Genomic DNA, 19,816 nt, shown 5'->3' with positions numbered 1-19,816 from the left:
TTCGAGTAAAAATACCTGAAAAATGATGCAATCTTTAGGGAATTTATTTACAAGGTTTGAGTGTAACACTATTTATTTTTGCCTTTATAATTTTTTCATAACAAACTAGATTTTTTAAACATTGTATTTCCAAACATTTGCTATCCTAAATGAAAGTTTTCAATGGCTAATAATATGTTGTTTAATGCCCGGATCATGTTACTTGGAGTCTATCTATTTATTGATTGACAAGTAATGATTATAACTGTAATGGCTGCACTCAAAACGAAATGTACGAGTTGAAAGAACCCCACAGCGATATCTACGCGATTGTAAAATCGGCATGGTACTAAAGTAGAATTAATTATACCCGATAATCACCGAGAAAACGTACGAGCGTGTTTTTGCGTGCATGCTCTTATGCGTGCATACATATTTCATAGAGCTGCAACGTTCCGAGACAACGTTATGAAATTAATCGTAAACCACAAGCGTGGAAGTAAAAAGGCAGGAAAGGCTACTATGCAAACGACTTGGCATCTCGGCAGATAGACGAGTTCGCACATGTAGCCAAGTTACGTATGTTTACGCATAGGATGTAACACTAATAAGGTTTCCTTTGTTAGACGTTGCTAAATATCGGCTGGATGAAATTAATCAGTGAGAAAGAATTTAATTAGAATTGAATTTAATTATATTGCCGTTAAAAAGAATTTAATCATATTATAATTTAATTAGAATTTAACTTTATTAATATTACAATAATTTATTTAATATTGTCATTAAAGAGAATTTTTAACTATATTGTCACTTACATAATAATAATATAATTAATCATAAAATAATTATATAAATAATTAACTGTATTATATATATATATATATATATATATATATATATATATATATATATAATTAATAATAAAGTAATTATATAAATAATTATATTATTATAGATATTTGTTTAGAGAATCGAATTTTATATTCTAGATGATGAGTGAAATCGCTATTGTGTTAACCTATACACTTACATAAGAGAACACAAATATGTTAATGTAAGCTTGATATGTATGTGCATATTTGTAGATGTATTATTTGTTCTCACCAGATTCACAAGTGAATGGAGCAATGGCATTTGTAATACACTCGATTATATATATACGTTAATTGCATGATATTTTTTTCATATAATCGCAGAATTTTAGAAATGAATTAATTAATTAGCATTGCTTTATCTTGCTTTATCGGTGAATGTAATCGTGTGTCACATGCCTTTTTAATGTTGTCATTATTTTTAATTAAGAATACTGATATACAATCAAAGTTACATCGACAATAAAATGTCTTAAGCGCGATTTGATTCGGAGAGAAGTGGTTTTTTCTCGGCAAGAGGAAAAATTTTCTGCGGATATAAAACGCGACAAATCCGTTCATAATTTATTAAATAATTTAATTAACTATTAATTAATTAATTATTAATTCATAATTTAATTAACACAAGGAATTTTGCGTAAAAATATTAATATTATTTTACTTTGTAAATTAGAAAAAAAGTAAATCGTAATAATAAAATTGAAACGTAATAATTTAAATTTTCAAACAATAATTAAGATATTCATTACATTGAAAAAGAGAAATATCGATTGATTTATTTCTTTGCGCAATAAATAAAATTAATTATGAATATGTCAACGTAAAAAAAATTATAATGTTTCTCGACTATTAAAAATTCTTGATATAACTGACGATAATTTTTTCGATATTAATACGTCATGTTTATGGTACTTAAATCATATTCAAATTTTAATTTTAATCAAATTTAATTTTAATTATAATTTTTTTTAACAAACATAATCAACGATTATTTTCATTCTGGATTGATTTCAAATGCCATTAGCAATTGACTAATAATTAACATTGTTATTCTTAATCAAAAAATAACATCGCTACTGGCGCAAGGTCGTTGTGTAATGCTCGATGGAAATCGCGAGTTCTCCGATCTTATAACGGCGAAAGGAAGGCTATAATAAAGCATAGGCAGCTCTGTAAAAGAGGAGGAAAACAAGAATGCCTTGGCCACCCATCTTGAATTTTCGCCACGCTTTCTGAAACGTCGAAGCGCAGCGATGTATGTATCGCTGAATGTTACATGATAAGGCGTGTCTCAAGAGGAAATACAATGGTATCGATAATCGCGAGGAAAAATATTGCGATTCAATCACTCTGAATAGTTTCAACGCTATCATGATTTCAATCGAAAGATGCAAATATTTTCTATGAATAATAAGAGGCAAACACAGAAAATAAAATTACTTGACATTTAATGCTCTAACATTTGTTTCGCGTCTCTTGATCAGAATGTTTAAAAAAATTAAGGAATTCTGAAAAAATCAAGGAATTCTCGTGAAAATTATATTGGAACTCGGGGAATTTTTCTTTGATAAAAATTTTTTCTTTGATAATTTTGCTCTCTAATATTGCAAACGGCCAAGTGAATTATGTGTTTAAAATATAAATATGTATACCTATCTATCTTTGTTTATTCTACATGTATTTAATATCTTAACAAAATGTTAAATATGCAGTAATTTGTTTAATTATAATTTTATAATGGTATCGATAATCGCGAAGAAAGATATTGTGATTCAATCACTCTGAATAGTTTCAACGCTATCATGATTTTTGCGTTTCTTGATCAGAATCTTTAAAAAAATTAAAGAATTCTGAAAAAATCAAGGAATTCTCGTGAAAATTGTATTGGAACTTGTGGAATTTTTCTAAAAATTTTTTCTTTGATAATTTTGCTCTCTAATATTGCAAACAGCTAAGTGAATTATGTATTTAAAATATAAATAGGTATACCTATCTATCTTTGTTTATTCTACACTTATTTAATATCTTAATAAAATATTAAATATGCAGTAATTTGTTTAATTATAATTTTATAATAATTAAAATATTTTAAAATACTAAACAAATATTTTGTTTAGTATAATTTTTAATAACGAAAAAGTATAAAATGCTTAGGAAAGTCAAATTATTCAATTTTTTCCGGCATATTTACAAATCTAATACTTGAAACTTAAGAGACTCTGTCTTTTCTTCTATAAGTGAAAAACATTAGAAAGTGCACATATGCAAAAAATTTTTAAGATATTCATTTTATCTGGAATTTTGAACAAAAACATCTGTAAAATCAGGAAATTTTCAAAGAATTTTTGCAAGATTTAAATAGACACTTTGAATAATCTTGTAATTTTCATCTTTATTTTTTGAATTATCAAACAAAAATTATTTTTCTTTAGATAATTTAAAATCATATGTTTATTAAATTATTTATATATATAAATATTGTACCAGAAAAAATCTTTGAAATATTCTCTTGGAATTTTAAACAAGAATATCTGTGGAAGATCAGGAAATTTTTTACAAGATTTACATAGACACCCTATTGCTGCTATTTATCTTCTTGAATACTAACGCTTCCTCTCGAGAGCTCTTCTCTCCCTATATTTTCAGATTCATTTTATCACTTAACGAACGACAGAAATAAAAGGACAGAAAGGAAAAACATTTTACAACCGTGTACATGTGTGTGATAAAAATCTTTCCAAGTAGAGTTCATCGACGTTGTCGCGACTGGCGATAAACTCGAAATCCCGACCGCTCCTATGATATGTAGATACACGGCGTATAATTAATACCCGCGAGTATTATACGTACGTGTATTATATATACAACACGCAAGTATAAATCGTAAAAGGTAAAATGGTAGGAGGAGTTCGAGGCGAGCTGGATACTCGGATATAAAATAACTTGGCATAAGCGTCACGGAGCAGAGAGCTGGTGTAACCAGCTAACATGTAGATAAAAAAATTACAGCATATATATATATATGTGTGTGTGTGTTATTATATGCACGTTGTTGTGTATACATTACTGCGGACGAAAGAATTCGCTCGTGCCAGTGCCACGTCCTTGCGTTTCCTCTCGAATGGAGGAACACGCCACTCCTCTCTCTCGTACGCTCCACGTTTACGTTCACTTTCTACCTTTGCCGTACATTCGTAGACGTACGCTGTCGATGTGCCTTCCAGTGAACCCGTCTTCTATTCCGGTTGAGGAAAAACCGATGCGATCGCGAGTCGCGTCTCTCGTTCGCAGAGATTCTCTTCCTGTTTCCTCCCTTGTCGTTCGATACATTTGGCCATTCTGTGAATGCATATTATGTTATCGCAGAAACGGCGATGGGACAGGAGGAAACACCTCTTGTGAAATTCGCATCCGAGCCTTTCATCCGCGAGGATGACAGGCAATAATAGTTTTCGAACCGATATTCGGAGATGAAGGTATCTGGATGACGAGATCTCTGAACTGCTATTTTTCTCGCTATGCAACCATTTATCCGGATATCCGGTATACACGATAGAATCGTCTGATAATTTCTTATCTAAGGGTTCAGTCTCTCTACACTAGTAGTATGAAAAATTAACGACTATTAGAAATTTTTTTTGAAGAATATTAGAAATTAATTTTTTTTGCGTTTTACATATGTTTATAAATAGTATTTTTAAATCTTGGAGTTGGTTTTTTTGTACGTGTTTAAAACCGACAGTATAACATGCTGCCCTTAAAAGTGTGAAATCAAAAAGCTCGTTTTAATTTTATATATTCTGAAAGATATTTATATTTTTGAAGGATATTTATATTTGTGTGTGAAACACTGAACTTAATTAGAGAATTTAAAAAATTAATATGGAATATTTTTCTGATTAGCAAGAAATAAAAAAACATTTGGCAAAATATCTAATTTTAAAATGAAACTAAATGATCTTCACCTAATTTTAAAATGACACTATTTTGTTATTCTTCAATTCTTTCTAATGAAAGTAGATTCAGTATCCCATAAATATCCTACGGAATAAAATTGGATCGAATTTTCTTTTTTCAGATAATTATATGGGGCTCGTATTGAACAAAAAAAAACTAAATCTTCAAGATTTTTAAAAATATTAATGTATGTAAAAATATTAACGTTTAAACATCAGTAAAAACATATATAAAACGCTAAAAAATTTAATATATTCAAAAAAATTCTGAAAAATCATCAATTTTTCCATCTACAATAGATTCAGCCCTTAATTAGAAGAATATCTCCGAAAAACTGCGCAAATAATTATACAAAATTAATGGCGGATTGCGAGAAAAAGTTTCATTAAATTGTTAAAAATTTTTCTCCTTAAAATTTTAAAAAAAGGGTTAAAGAAAGGGAAATTTTAAAAATAATTTTTTTTTGCATTTAAAAAGTACTTCGACTTACAATACTGTCGATACACGAAGGATAATCAATTATCTCTAAACGAGACTATCTCATAGTCCGATACCGCGTAAACCCTCGTGAGTATCGAGGCAAGATAGAGAGAAAGAGACAGAGAGAACCATAGAAAGGGCAGTAGCAACCTCGATGTTGAGATCTTTGACGCGGATAACGTGTTGCTCCCAGCAAACATGAGATCGCATCTTGCGCGTGCGCGATCTCCTTAATGGGTTCTCCAACGCGATTTATAAACGACGCCGATCTCGATCTCGGTGACCCTTTACGAGGCAATTTTGTCGCGATAAGGAGTTACTCGAACGATCTATGAAAATTTATCAGGAAAGGGGATTTAAAATCGGCGGAAGTCGAGTATTCCAGCGCGAAATATCCGGGCGATTGACGGTAATCCTCGATCTCGAACATGACTCGATTCGATTGATATACTTAATATGTAAATGCGTGATGTAAAGTGCAAATTACGATGGTACATGCGCGAAGCGAAACTTTGCACATGAGAGAACGCAGGATGTTCCGCACTTCCTGTTTACGAATGGAGATAAAAAAGGAGAAGTGTCGATTCATTCGGTTTAACGTAGCGTAGGATCTAGAATTATGACAAGAGAGATTATGTAACTCGGTCTTGAGGGAGTGTTGACCTCGTAAACGACTGTCTCTTACGGTCGGTATTTTATTATCTTTCCTTTTCTTGAGGAACGAAATTTATATACAGAGTGTTCCAGACTTAACGAATCAGCTGTTAATAGCAGATTCCTGAGATCATTTGGAAACAAAAATTCTAATATCAAAATGTTGAGGAAGACTTCATAAAAATGTTCAAACTACTGACTACTGTCGCATCGAAAACACAATCGCGCTCACTGCAGAATCCTATTTTTTATTTTATATTGGTCCCTTTATCGATATCGATATTATCGCGCTGTACGCGGGCCCCTTGCGCTATTTCCCTGAGCACAGGAGAACGTAACGCGCCGATTGGTCATCTTTAATCTTTTGTAGCGCCGCAACTACATCTTCCTCAACATTTTGGTATTAAGATTTTCGTTTCCAAATGATCTCAAGAATCTACCATTAACGGCTGATTCCTTAAGTCTGGGACACCCTGTATATGTAGTTACCACTTTATTTTTTTATTTTCGAAAAATTAATGCGCTATCGATTTTTTATTCTATGTAACATTTATAAATGTTGAAGCAAGCGAAAACATTAATCTTCAACAATGTCTCGCCCACTTCATGGCGAGAAAATATGTACAAATAACTGTGAAAGGAGATGACGTGCTATTATTTCGCAAAAGAGAAAGACACAACTTTGTAAATTTTTAAGAAGAGAGCGAGGGAAAAAGGAATACAACGAGACGAAAGGTCGCAAGATTATTCCCTCGAGCGAATGGAGATAGAAGTGAACGTCTTTAGTATGACTCTATACAAAGATAAAGAATGTAGAGTTTTTATTGCGATCGATAAAAGCGATAAATTCGATGATATAATTATATAAAATTCTTTTCCTCTTCTGACAAAAGGAAGAGAGAGAGAAAGAGAGGGAGTTTCTTGCTAAAGTATAATTTTCTTTTAAATAATTGTGTGTTTTTATTACACAAAAACTACATATGCTAAAATGTTATTAGGAGAAAAAGTATGATAAAAAAATATATTTCGCGTATAATCGTCTCTTTTTATAGAGCAGACGAAGAAGTCGAGGAAAGTCTAAGAAAAATGTGAATGATATAAAATGTAAAATACAAATTTCGTTAACTTTTACTGGTTGATACTTTAGAATATCGGTATCGCGAACTAAAAAAATTCTGGAAATTTTAACAAATTTCCAGACAAACGAGTTGCACTTCTCTTAGTGCCACGATTTATTTCTGCAAAAGGCGCTTGCTTGAATATGCACGGCGCCCATTCTTATAAAAGCTCTGGGTCATCGAACGAAAACAGACAGAGGCTATTTTGGATCCCTTTATTTCATGGTGATATATTCCTGCCTTGAGATCGTTAACTGGGCTTCAGTTAAAAGTACCAAGATTTGTTGTTTTTTGTGCTGACTTTCGAATTTCCACGAAAAACTGTATCTTTGAAAGACTGCGCGATCCGGGTTTTACGTCGCTGTAAAACTGTTTCAAAAGTTTATTTTGTAGATGGTAAAAACCCGATTATTATTTTTGCTTACCCAAAGAAATGGGAAACTTGATCACCTGTTTAATATCTATGTCACAAAAAAAGTTATCGTTACACATGCATGTATAATTTTTATAAATTAATATCTAGTTTTAAAATCGCTGAAAAAAAGTACAAAAAATCTGATTAAACAGAATGAAAGGAATAAAATTCTCTAGTCATACCTAGGCTTCTTTTTTGCTACAATTTAATAATACATATACGCAACATACACAACATTTAGCATTAATTTAATATTTTATTGCTAAAAAAAAAATGAAAATAAGATCATAAATTAAAATTCTCGATATATTAATATCATTTATTTTTAATCGAATTTATAAGTGACTATGTATGTATCGTGTATAAAAACTAATTTTGATATCTTTGCCACTCAACCGTTGGTCAAGGAAGAGGGAAGAGAAAGAGAATTTATGATAGCCCGATGAAATAAGTAGTTAACGAGTGCTTCGTTTAATTAGAATCCACGTCTGTTCGTAATGTTGTACTGTCGGCGCCGTGGTGGATTTGTGTGTGCGCCACTTTCAACAAATTACAATGTTCGGTGACATTCTACGAGCGGTAGAAACCCGTTACTGGCCTCGACGACAAATTGCGAAATTGCTAATCATGCGAATTGCATTAATTCACTTCACTCGTGGCGCCGACGTCTCTGCTTGGAATGTTCCTAGACTGCATTATTTTCATTTCCAATCGCTCAATTATACGGATACATACGGATATACAGAGAGATTGCGATATCAGAATTCAATTTACTTAATTGTCATCAAAATATATTAATTATCAATTATTCTATTTTGTATGTTTAATCGTCAATTAATTTTAAAAAATTTAATTTTATATATTTGTCAATTAATCTTAAAAAATTTAATTTTATATATTTGTCAATTAATCTTAAAAAATTTAATTTTATATATTTAATTGTCACTTAATCTAATCTATTTTAAAAAAATGTAAGTCCAGTTTCTCGTGATTTTATTTTTAAAAAATATTTAAAAAACAATATACATATACATATATAATAAAAAAATTAATACACAAAAGCAATAAAATATTATAAATACAATAAAATACATAATAAATATATAAATACAAAAATAATAAAATAACAACAAAATGTACAAAAAAAACAATAAAAATCATAATCATACACGAGTAATACTTTCTAAATTAATTGTGGCCAAAACTAATACATATGCATAAAAATTTTACTTTTTTATACACTTTTTTACACGTCTTACTTTATATCGCTACGATGTCTAAATTTAATGACTCAAATATAGAATACAATAAAGAGTTCTCGTCTCTGTTTTTTTTTTTTTTTTTTTTTTCACGAAGGCGAGATTTATTCAGAACACAGTCCGAACAGTGCCAAACAGAGCAGAAAACACGCGTCCCGGTGGAGCTCGTACAAATACATCGAAAGAAGGCTGTTGCGCACGTTCACCGTAAATTTTAGTACGTCATCTCCGAGGAACGACCTCGTCCCACAACCGGCACTAAACTCTTTTACGAGCCGGACTGCAGCCACGAGGCCGTTCATGGATGTCGTTGACTTGTTTTTTCCGTCTTCGTCCTTCTTCGGGTAACGTTCGTCGAGCCTCAGCGATCGTTGAGGAGGGTAAATAAAATCGTCCGGGAATCGTCTGTGAGATCGTTCGAGAACGCTTTCGGATCTTTCCTTTCACTCGTGCGTGGATAATCTAGTTCGATATCAGGAAGGAGGAAGTCGAGAACTCGCGCGGAACTGACTTCGGTTATTTGGTGCAACGCATTGATAGGTAAGCTGAGGTGAATGTACTTTTCGCGATGCACTATCTTTTTTTTTCCTTCCTTTTTCGTAGCTTTTAAAAACAATGAATCATAGAAGAGGATGAAGAGCCCAGTCTACTCTGATGGTATGAAAAATTGATGATTTTTAGGAATATTTCGTTGAAGAATATTAAAAATCGATTTTTTGAGATATGTTTTTGTTGAACTTGTATTTTTAAATATTGAATATTCAGGTTTTTCTCCCCCAATATAAGTCTCTTGAAAAATAAAAATTGATTGAAAAATAAAATTGAAAAGTAGTATTACTTTAAAATTAAATATTTTAATTTTGAAATTTTTTTATTTCTTGAAAATTAGAAAAATATTAAATATGAATTTTTTCAATTTTTCCTCTCTTCTCTTTCCCCTCCTCTCTCTCTCTCTCTCTCTTTCCCTAATCAAGTTCAAAAATATTCCATAAAATATAAAATTAGACGAATTTTTTCATTTACACGAGGAATAGCATGACGTCAAACCGTGTATTTTTGAACACATTATGCATAGAAACTATATACAATATGAATAAACAAACCTATTAATTATAATAATTATCCAAGATTTAAAAATACTAACGTATTATTTAAACATCAAGAAAAATATATGTAAAGTGACAAAAAGATTAATTTCTAATATTCTGCAAAAAAATTCTTAAAAATCAATTTTTTATACCGTTAGAATAGACTGAGCTCTGAAATAAATAGTCATCTTTTTATATTTTTTTATAAATAATCGTTTATATTTTTACAAAATATTTGTTTCATGAATAAATGTGTTTTTACCGATACAATATAAACTGTAACTAACATAAATTACATAACTTACTTCTCTGTGGTAAAAAAAAATATCTAAGTATTAATAAAGATAAGATTCATTTCGTTCCAATCGTTCAGATTCAACAGTTGTATCTTGCACGCGAGCTTCTCCCAAGCATGCATAATAAAACGATATCCTTGCGATACCAAACATCTTTTTGACATTGTACCTCCACCCGCGCGCCGTGTTTGCTTTTATCCGTCGAAACTCGTATCTTATCCGTATTACGTTATCAAGGTAAACGAGGTAAATTTACAGTCGACTTGCGAAGTTATTAAACGTGGTATCCGAGCGATCATATGCATTCCTGTTCGTCTTTTGATTTCGAATAAATTATCAGGGAAATAACATAATGTTCTGAAATAATAAATTAATAATGTTACTGACAGATTTATGCAATACATGTTATATATAATTGTCATAATTGTCTAAAAACACATGAAAAATATATGAAAAAATAATTTAAGTCAATTAAAAAATGTATTAATATATTATTATATTAATAAATTAAAATATTAATACATTAATAAATATATTAATAAATTTTAAAATATATTAATAAATGTAAAAAATATATTAATAAAAGTTTGATTAACGATATATAACAGCGACATCGAGAGATTCTGTTAGCTGTCGGTTCGCTCAATCCTTAGCCTACCAGATATAAAAATATCCTTGAATAAAGTACATGACAGACATGAATTTCGGATTATCTGATATGCACTATTCATCCCCGAGTTAATCCCGTGCTTTCTCGTCTGGAATCCGACGTTGCGAGTTGAATATCGGAGATCTTTACGATCTCCTTGCTACCTGATGAGGAGAAGCTGGTGCAATATTAACTCCAAAAATATATATTACTAGCTGGGGGGCATGATCTTGCTCATATTTCGGCTTAGGATAAATGTAGACTGAAGAAACACATCGTAAAGGGAGAAAGAGAGAGAAGAAAGGGTACACGTGCATGCCATATGTCATCTAAGCGCGCTTTAAGAATCTTTTTTTCTACGTGTCCTTGAACTGTCGAATGCGTAGTCTCTACGACGATGTATAGATTACGCACGATTGATGCCCGCGATCGATCGGGAATCCTAAACGAGAATTCGAGCGTCTCGCGATCAAAGCCAGCTCCAGCTTCTCCGCCCTCGTATCGCGTATTAAAATAGATCACGCTTTGGCAGCTTGCCTATCGCTCCCTTTCATTCATATTCCTGTTGCCCTGTGCTAGTAAGGGTAAATATAAACCTAGAATATGACGATTTTGTTCAACAAGGAACACTGCTGGGATTCCGAAATATGTATGTAAGAAGAAAAAAATTAGAGCTTTGAGCTACGCGAAAGTTAAAATGAAAAGATATATGATTCGAGTAAAAAACTTTAAAGGATATTTAAATAAAAGGTTATTTAAAGGACATTTAAGTAAAAAATTAATTTGAAAGTTATGGATTATGAAAAATTTGATGTTATAATATAAAACAAATAGAATCAATGATTCCAGTGTCACTTTTATATCGATTTTTCGCAGTCAATTATTAACAATAGTTAAATTACATTTAATCATAGTATAATGAACTCAGTATATATGTATATAAGTATGTATTTAAAATTTAATTAATATAATGTGATTATCTCTTATGTAAAATATATAAATATATATAAATTAATAATAAATGAAAGATTAAATATAAAATTAGTAAATAAATGTATTAATAAATTATAATATAATAAATTAATGAATTGAAAAATTATAACATAGTAAATTAATGGATTACAATATAATAAATTAATAAATTATAATAAATTAATCATAAATAAATTAATATATTCGATTAATCGTTATTGTGCTTCTAATCTCTCAATTTTGTCGTTCTTTCGTTTCTTTTGATTCGAAAGCAACCTTTCCAAGTAATTTTCATCAAGGATAACAACTGAAATATGCGAACGCACGAGACAATTTTTATGTCGGATGTACGTATGTACGTTTGTTTTAGAAAATCGCTCTTTCGTAATTCATAAGACCTGCATTCTCTCGGTTTTCACGCAATGTACTTTCTCTTACAGCGACGATTACATATTTCGCAAGTAATTTAACCTTTAACAGCCAAGTGTCAGTTGCTACAAGTATTATACCTTAAAATATTGTATATACGTCTCTTTACATTCTCAAAATAAAGTAATTAAATATCTTTAAAATATTTTTTTAAGAAAAAACTACGTATTATAAAAGTAACACAATTCAACTGAATTTTAGAAATAAAAGATTACATGGTAACAAATACAAAAATTATATAATAATTATATGTAATATATAATTATATAAATATATATAAATATTATATAATAATTACATATTATATATATATATATATATATATATATATATATATATATATATTAAATGAAATAGTTATCAAATAATACATGTATTTTTTGTATTAAAATTACGATGTAATGCATTTTACGATCCTTGATTATTGATTAATTTTGAAGCTCCATTTTTTTTAAGTATATATATGTTCTTTATTTATCTCTATTTTAAACCGCGTTGTGGTTTGATTTTATTTGTACAGAGAGAGAGAGAGAAAGAAAGAAAGAACTTTCGTTACAAAATGTTCAATCGGGTGGGCGAGCGATTTCTATAGCGTGCCACTAGATGCTAATTATGTTGTACCAGCCGATCGGAGACGATATAATCGTCTTCGTAAGCTGGGTAAATTATAATTAACCAATGCAATTTCAGCATCAACTATTGTGCAGGAGGAACGGATGCATGGCGTAACGTCGAATGTAGGCTGTCGAAATCTTTTTTCTTTTTTTTCTTTTTTTACAATCCGATCCACGCGACCACACGTCCACGCAGATCACGTGTCAGAAACGTTGTAAGGTTGCAGTATAATACAATTACGCTCATTGTGAGATATCGTCTTCGAGCGCGAAAAACCAACAGCTCGTCAAATATTTTCTTTTGTATAATTTTATACTTATCATTATTGATTATAAATATCTTTGGAGATTCCCCAAATAAGTGTGAAAAATTAAAGATTTGATGCAAAAATAAATATAAATGTAAAAAAAGTTGCATCTCATTGCAATTGTCAGGAAAAAATATATGAAAATATATACTATTTAGATTTTTTACCAAGATTAGCAAAATCCCATATTTTTTGTATCATTAATGAAACTAGTATTTTTTGGAAAAAATTAACCTTTTTTATTAAAATAAATAGAAGTTCTTTTTATCGATATTCGAAAAGGGTTTTTTAATTTAAGCTTTATAAATCCGAAATAAAATCCATAATAGATTTTATTAAAAATTAACATAAGATTATTAAATTGATTTTAATGCTTTAAATTATAGTGATTAGTATGATTTATTAATTACAGCAAAATTCTTTTTGCATAAAGTTATATAAATGTATTTTAGTGTTATACATTCGTTATTTTTAGTTTTTACCTGGTTTTCATTGGATAAAATAAATAAAGAAGTAACTTCATTGGATAAAGTAAACAAGTAAAACAATTTTTTGTTAAAAGATGTCGAAAGATAAAAGAGAACTAGATCTATATTGGTAAAATTTTGAATCCGATTGATATATATTACATTTCTCTCTCTTATTAAATTAAAAAATAATATAAAATTTAATAATATTCATATTTCTTATGTTTTAAGAATTTCAAATATTAATTTGAATTAATAAAAGGATTTCATTATTGAATTGATTTCATTCTTTGAACTGTAATTATTATGATTTATAATTAAAGCAAAAATCTTTTTGCGTAAAGTTACATAAATGCACTTTAGTGTTACATATTAGTTATTTTTACAGTTCTTGCCAGTTTATTCCATTGGATAAAGTAAGAACCGGAATTTGCCATGTTTTTTCCACTCACTTGATTTTTCCGGCCAATCCTGTTTCTTAAACAAATATCATTTTATAAACGAGAAATTTTCCAGAATATGTAACAGTATTTTATATGTCAAGTCCTTATTTTTTAGATAGAAATAGACGGATGGAATAAATAATCGAGCTATGAATATTGAGTTTGTGTAAATTGAGATTCCGCTCTACGAGCACTTTATATATTATTTCGCAATAAAACAGCAAGTATCAGATGGTGATATAATTGTAGCATGTTAATATTTTCCGCGAGTACGGTCGCGTTTGACGACATTGTCGTATAATAACACATCGCAAAACTTACGGTAAGTAGAAGTGGAAATGAGTTTTCATCAGAGAAACTAGAGTGGAACCGACCGTATGAGATTTACCGTAACATGTCCTTCCCTTTGTCGTTCTTATGCCATATTAGATGCATCCTAGAAAGATAAAAATATTATAAAGCTTAAAGAATTCCATGTATCTGAAAAGTGCCATTAGAAGTTAAAAATATCAAATATATTTAAAAAAAATCAATATTGTGATTATTAATAATTAAGAGTTTAAAAACAATTGAAAGGTGGAATTTTTACGTTTACGTGATTATAATACTAAGTAACATAATTTTTGGATAAGAAAAAATTGATTCTAAATTTATATATAAATATTATTTTTATTTTATTTATAATAAATATTCTTTAAGAAAAGAAAACTATTTATTACAAATAAAATAGAAATAAAAATAAATTTAACTAAATCTTGAAAATAAAATGTAATATTATATTAATTATAATATAATTTATACATTATATTATTATATAATGTATAACATAATGTATATCATATTAATATTATATAATAATATGTTAAATGAAACATTTTTCAGATAATACATTATTGCACATATATTAAAAATACAACGTAATGCGAAACATTTTTGACTTTTTAGCAAAATATGTTTAGAATATTTTTTAATATTGCGCTGAAAATCTGATTGGCTAGTTAAATCTCTTATTTCTCTCTAATCTCTCTAACTTTATGTCGAGAGCAAATGAAATTCCGCAAACAGTTTGTTTATCTTCGAATCGCGAGCGTCTACATCTTCTTGCGGAGAGAGAGACTGTGCGTATTTTTTTACGAGGGAGACTCGTATTTGCAGAATAGCTCGCGAATCTCGCGATCTCGCGAACGCGATGCTACGTCCGATTAATCTTTGCGCGTGCCAGCAGCCGGGGAACGTCTATTTATTGCCGTCGCGCGCCAAGGATGCGGACACAATTTCCTGGTTCAAGTGCACCCTGAAGACGCGGATCGCACGCCCAGGAATTTCGACGACACTTGGAAACGACCTCCCCGTACGCGACGAATCGCATATTTACATTGGGCGAATTTATTGCATTATTGTATACACGATGCAAACGGCCATACCTTCGTTAGGTATATCTCCGTGTTTCCTCCTCTGTTTCTTCTCCTCTTTTACTTATAATTAGCGAACGGATTCTGCCGCTATGCATATGGCACGCGTGCAACGGCACTGACAAGTCATTGTACAATGCGTATACGGATATGTATCTTTTCTTTTCTCTTGTTGTTTGCATATATGTACATACACAAGATATAGTATCGTAATATATAGTCATGCACAGGATTGCCTTACGCTTGTAAGAGCAACACGATGAAATAAACCTTTAAAATGAAGTAATAATTCATAGTTAGTGATTATCGAAAAAGTAAGAGCTGATTATAAATATTAATTTTAGTATTCATGAAAATTACGTTGTTTATTATTTTTCATCATTATATTTCGATGCAAGTTTATTTATGTGAAATTGTACTCCTGAGGATCTTATAGATTATCTAATTTTGAGAAAATAGAATGTCTGCTCTCTGGAAAAACATGGAAACTTTGAAATTGTCATTTCTTTTCTACCTGGTAAAATGAGCGAATTCTCATAAAATTATTAGTAGGGAATATTTTTAAAAATTCTTTCTTTGATAATTTTACTTATATTATAAATAGTCGGGAAGCCAAGTGAATTATAAATTTAAAATATATTTTAAATATATATATATATATATATATATATATATATATATCTTTGTTTATATGCTAAATTTATATATTTATATAGTTAATTTTGTCTCTATTAAATATATTTTATTATGATTAGATATTAAATATTTCTTATCAATAAATGAAATCTATGAATCTATTTAGCTTGCAAAAGCTACTCAGAGAGTTATTTTTAATATATTTACAAATCTAGCTAGAAACTTAAAAGACTATGTTTTTATGAGAGAAAAATATTAGAAGACGCATGCAAAAAAAATTTACTTTAGAAAAAGTTGCATTAAAAAATCTTTAAAATATTCTCTTCATCTGTAATTTTGAACGAAAGTATCTGGAATATCAAAAAATCCTTAGGGAATTTTTTTACAATTAGACGTTATCCTGGAAAGATAGAAATAAGGATAATGAGAGAAGTCTTTCGCAAAATTTGAAAAAAAAACGGAATAAATATTAACAATTCCTGAATGAAGTTGGCAAAATTGTCTTGTCTGCGTGATGCTAACGAAATCTCGCTTCTTCGCGAAAATGCATTTAATAGCACGTGCTTTCTCTCTTCGATCACGTGCGACCGATCGATGGGCCGATTGTCCGAATTCTCGCGCTCAAGGAAAATCAAGGAGGCCTCTCCGATGCCTCGCGATCAAGATTTATCCCTCGCGTTCCAATTGACCCGAGTCCCGAGACGAGAGCCGATCGCGATGTAAAGCACGCACCCGATATCGGGAAAGGCTCGTTCGCTCAGAGTCGTCAGTCGCGTGGCCCGGCAGCGAGAGGCAAAGCCTCTTCGAGCATCGCACAGCGGCCTCCTCTCTTTCTCTCTCTCTCTCCCAAAGGAAGAGGGCATCGCCCTGACCGTGACCTAGCCACCGCTCCTCGAACAAACGTACACGTACATACGCACACAACATTCATCCTGCCACGACCGAGCGGCCAGTTTGTACGCTCGACACATACACAACCCACAAGATGAGCCTCAGCTAGCGTATGCTCCATCATCTCTGTTTATTATTGAAAAGGCGACGAAATAATTCGTGAACAGTTTTGATCAAATGTGTATCATGATTATGATACGATTATTCTCATAAAAATTTCGATTCTTCTTTTTATTAATTAATTAGTTATCATTTTTACGAAAAAGAAATATCATATACGTGACACATAGTTCTCAGATCTCTTTCAAGCAGATGTTCTATAAATGTAAATTTTATTCGTATCATTGTGTGAATTACACATTTTTTATCTTTTATATAAATGTATATTATATAGCTTCTATGCAGATATATATTATATATTTTATTTTTATATTACTTTTATATTATTTTATATTATTTATATTCTTTTTATATATTTTTATATATTTTATTTTTATATTATTTTCATATTACATATTTTATTTTTATAAATATATATTATTAGCCCTTTATTTTTCCAATATTTAATTCGATATTTTACCAGCTCATTAGTATCAAAATAATAATGTTATTATTAAAGTAATTATAACATCTTGTCACTAGATTTTTGTCTATTTTTTCCCCCATTATAAATCAGTCAAAGCAATACGTGAAATGTTGGAAATAATTTCCACGAAATAATCGAGAGATACGTTTTGATGTTACCCGCTGCATCGTATTTCTAAAATACACACACACATACATTTGCGAGGGAGGAGGGAGCACTTATGATCACGCGATCGGGCCCCGGAGAAAAATGTGTCCATGCGTCCTACAGGCCCTGGACCGACAGCGAAACCGGCCTAGCTTCTACGTTATGGAGAGCTAACTACTTTCGCACATTCCTCCTCTCCGCGATATTTCGTCGTGGATTTACCGGGAGACGTCTCGGCTTAAGTAGCGTCGCTTACATAAGCGCGTTATAAATCCCCGGCTTGTTCCTTTTTTCATCCTAATGGCGCATATTAAGCGTACCTCTACATCTTACTGTCTCGCCACGTGTGTGTGACATCAGAAGCGGGGGAATACAAGCGAGTATAATTCTTGCAGCTTATGCCCATGCCACAAGTGATCTTTTTTTTTGTTTTTTTGTTTTACGTGCTGTTCGATAAATCGAAGATGTGATTGTAAGATGCGACAGAAATTCCGCATTCTTTGTGAAATCCCTTGATTTTCTAAGATGACGATGGGTTTATCTAGCTTTTCAATTATTTTGACAAGTAACAACACATATTCGTAAGCATCGTACGTTTAAATCATATGCTATTGTATAATAGGTGAATTGACGCGTATACAAGATTTGTATCAGTATCCCATTTAATTTTTTTCTCAGACTATGATAATTTTTTATGATGTTATTTATGATGTGTAGTGTTTGTAGTTTATGATTCACAAGACTTGAGTAATATTTATAAAAGTATTATATTAGTATTGAAAATTTTCGAAAATTTATATCGTCTTGGTCTTTAGTAAAAAAATTTTTATCGTATATATATATTTTGTTTTAATCTTATTAACAATTTTCTTCTAATACTGAACAATATTACTTAAAATAATATTTAACATAATTTTTAACATAATTTTTTTAATATAATTTAAGATAATTATTACTATTTTGTGTTATTGTATTAAAATGTTTCTAAATCTGATAATATATTTTTTTATTTATTAAATGAAATCTTTCAAGTTCGTATATAATATTTCATGTATAATATTTCATATTTAATATGTCATTTTTTTCTCTTCTGATTTATAAATACACATATTTTAATTTTTTCTTTAAAATCAATAATCTTAACAATCTTAATCTTGATAACTAATTAAAAATCTTGCCTTGATTTGTCTCAAATTTCAAAACAAGATCAAGACTAATCTTGGTATCTCAGGCAACTCTATTTATGATACATGTCAATGTTAAAAATTTTTAATAAGCGAAGTATTAATAAAAGGTAGAAAATAGCTCTATATAATACCGGTAGAGATCAACCATAGATGAATTGGACGTTCTATAAAAGCGGCAGCGCATGGGTTGGCGTTTATAGTCTATGATGATCAGAGTGCTCGATGACCGTAAAACACCCTGACATAGTTTAATAAAAGACCGAAGCCGACCGACACTGATCCCGGCATAAAATATGTGATCTTTTTATGCACCATAAAATGTTACGGCGACTCCTTCCGTCTTATCAACCAAAAATAAAAAATAAAAGTATTTATGTGAGCGAACAGCGGCGTCTCGCAAAAAAGTTAGTTTGCTCGTTGCCAGTGACTTCATCATCCTTGATCTTAAGATGAAAATATTTATGCACGTGTCACTTTAATGTTTATCGTATCAATGCAATATTCTGAGCAATGATACATTTGTATATCGATACGAATATAACTGTATCTCGCTGCGATTATGCAACAATTCCATCGTCTGTTGTAGAAACGATGGATTAAACTTCGTGGAAATTTATCGAGATCGGTTAAGACAAATTAATTGGCGATAATAAAAAAAATATTTTAATAATCAATATATCGAAATGATAAGAAAAAATACTTTAATAATTAATATATCGAAATGAGAAAAAAAAATATTTTAATATTTAATATATCGAGATGACAAGAAAAAATACCTTAATAATTAATAATTATTATATCGAAATGATAAAAAGTATTTTAATAATCAATGTATCGAAATGATAAGGAAAAATACTTTAATAATGAATATATATTTAGATAATAATAGGAAAGAAGCTTTGCATCAGAATTCTTATTTTAGCTATATTATTTAATACTATTATTTATTCAAATCAT

General features: G+C 30.1%; 1 protein-coding gene and 1 long non-coding RNA gene across 6 annotated transcripts in view; one reads left to right on the top strand and one right to left on the bottom strand.

Moving 5' to 3' along the window:
• Smash (smallish) overlaps positions 1-19,816 on the top strand; it is a 78,526-nt gene that overhangs the window by 35,037 nt on the left and 23,673 nt on the right. The gene's annotated exons all lie outside the window — the stretch shown is intronic.
• On the bottom strand, positions 13,905-17,836 carry LOC145969134 (uncharacterized). The gene is made up of 3 exons (XR_014437952.1): positions 17,721-17,836; positions 14,322-14,436; positions 13,905-14,028 (listed from the first exon to the last, which is right to left on the bottom strand). It is a non-coding gene; the product is annotated as an uncharacterized LOC145969134 (long non-coding RNA).

Source organism: Camponotus vicinus, unplaced genomic scaffold (genome assembly GCF_025532165.1).
Source record: "Camponotus vicinus isolate PSW18456_S1 unplaced genomic scaffold, iyCamVici1.0 SCAF_3, whole genome shotgun sequence".
NCBI lineage: Eukaryota > Metazoa > Arthropoda > Insecta > Hymenoptera > Formicidae > Camponotus > Camponotus vicinus.
This window is presented reverse-complemented; position numbering and strand designations above follow the sequence as displayed.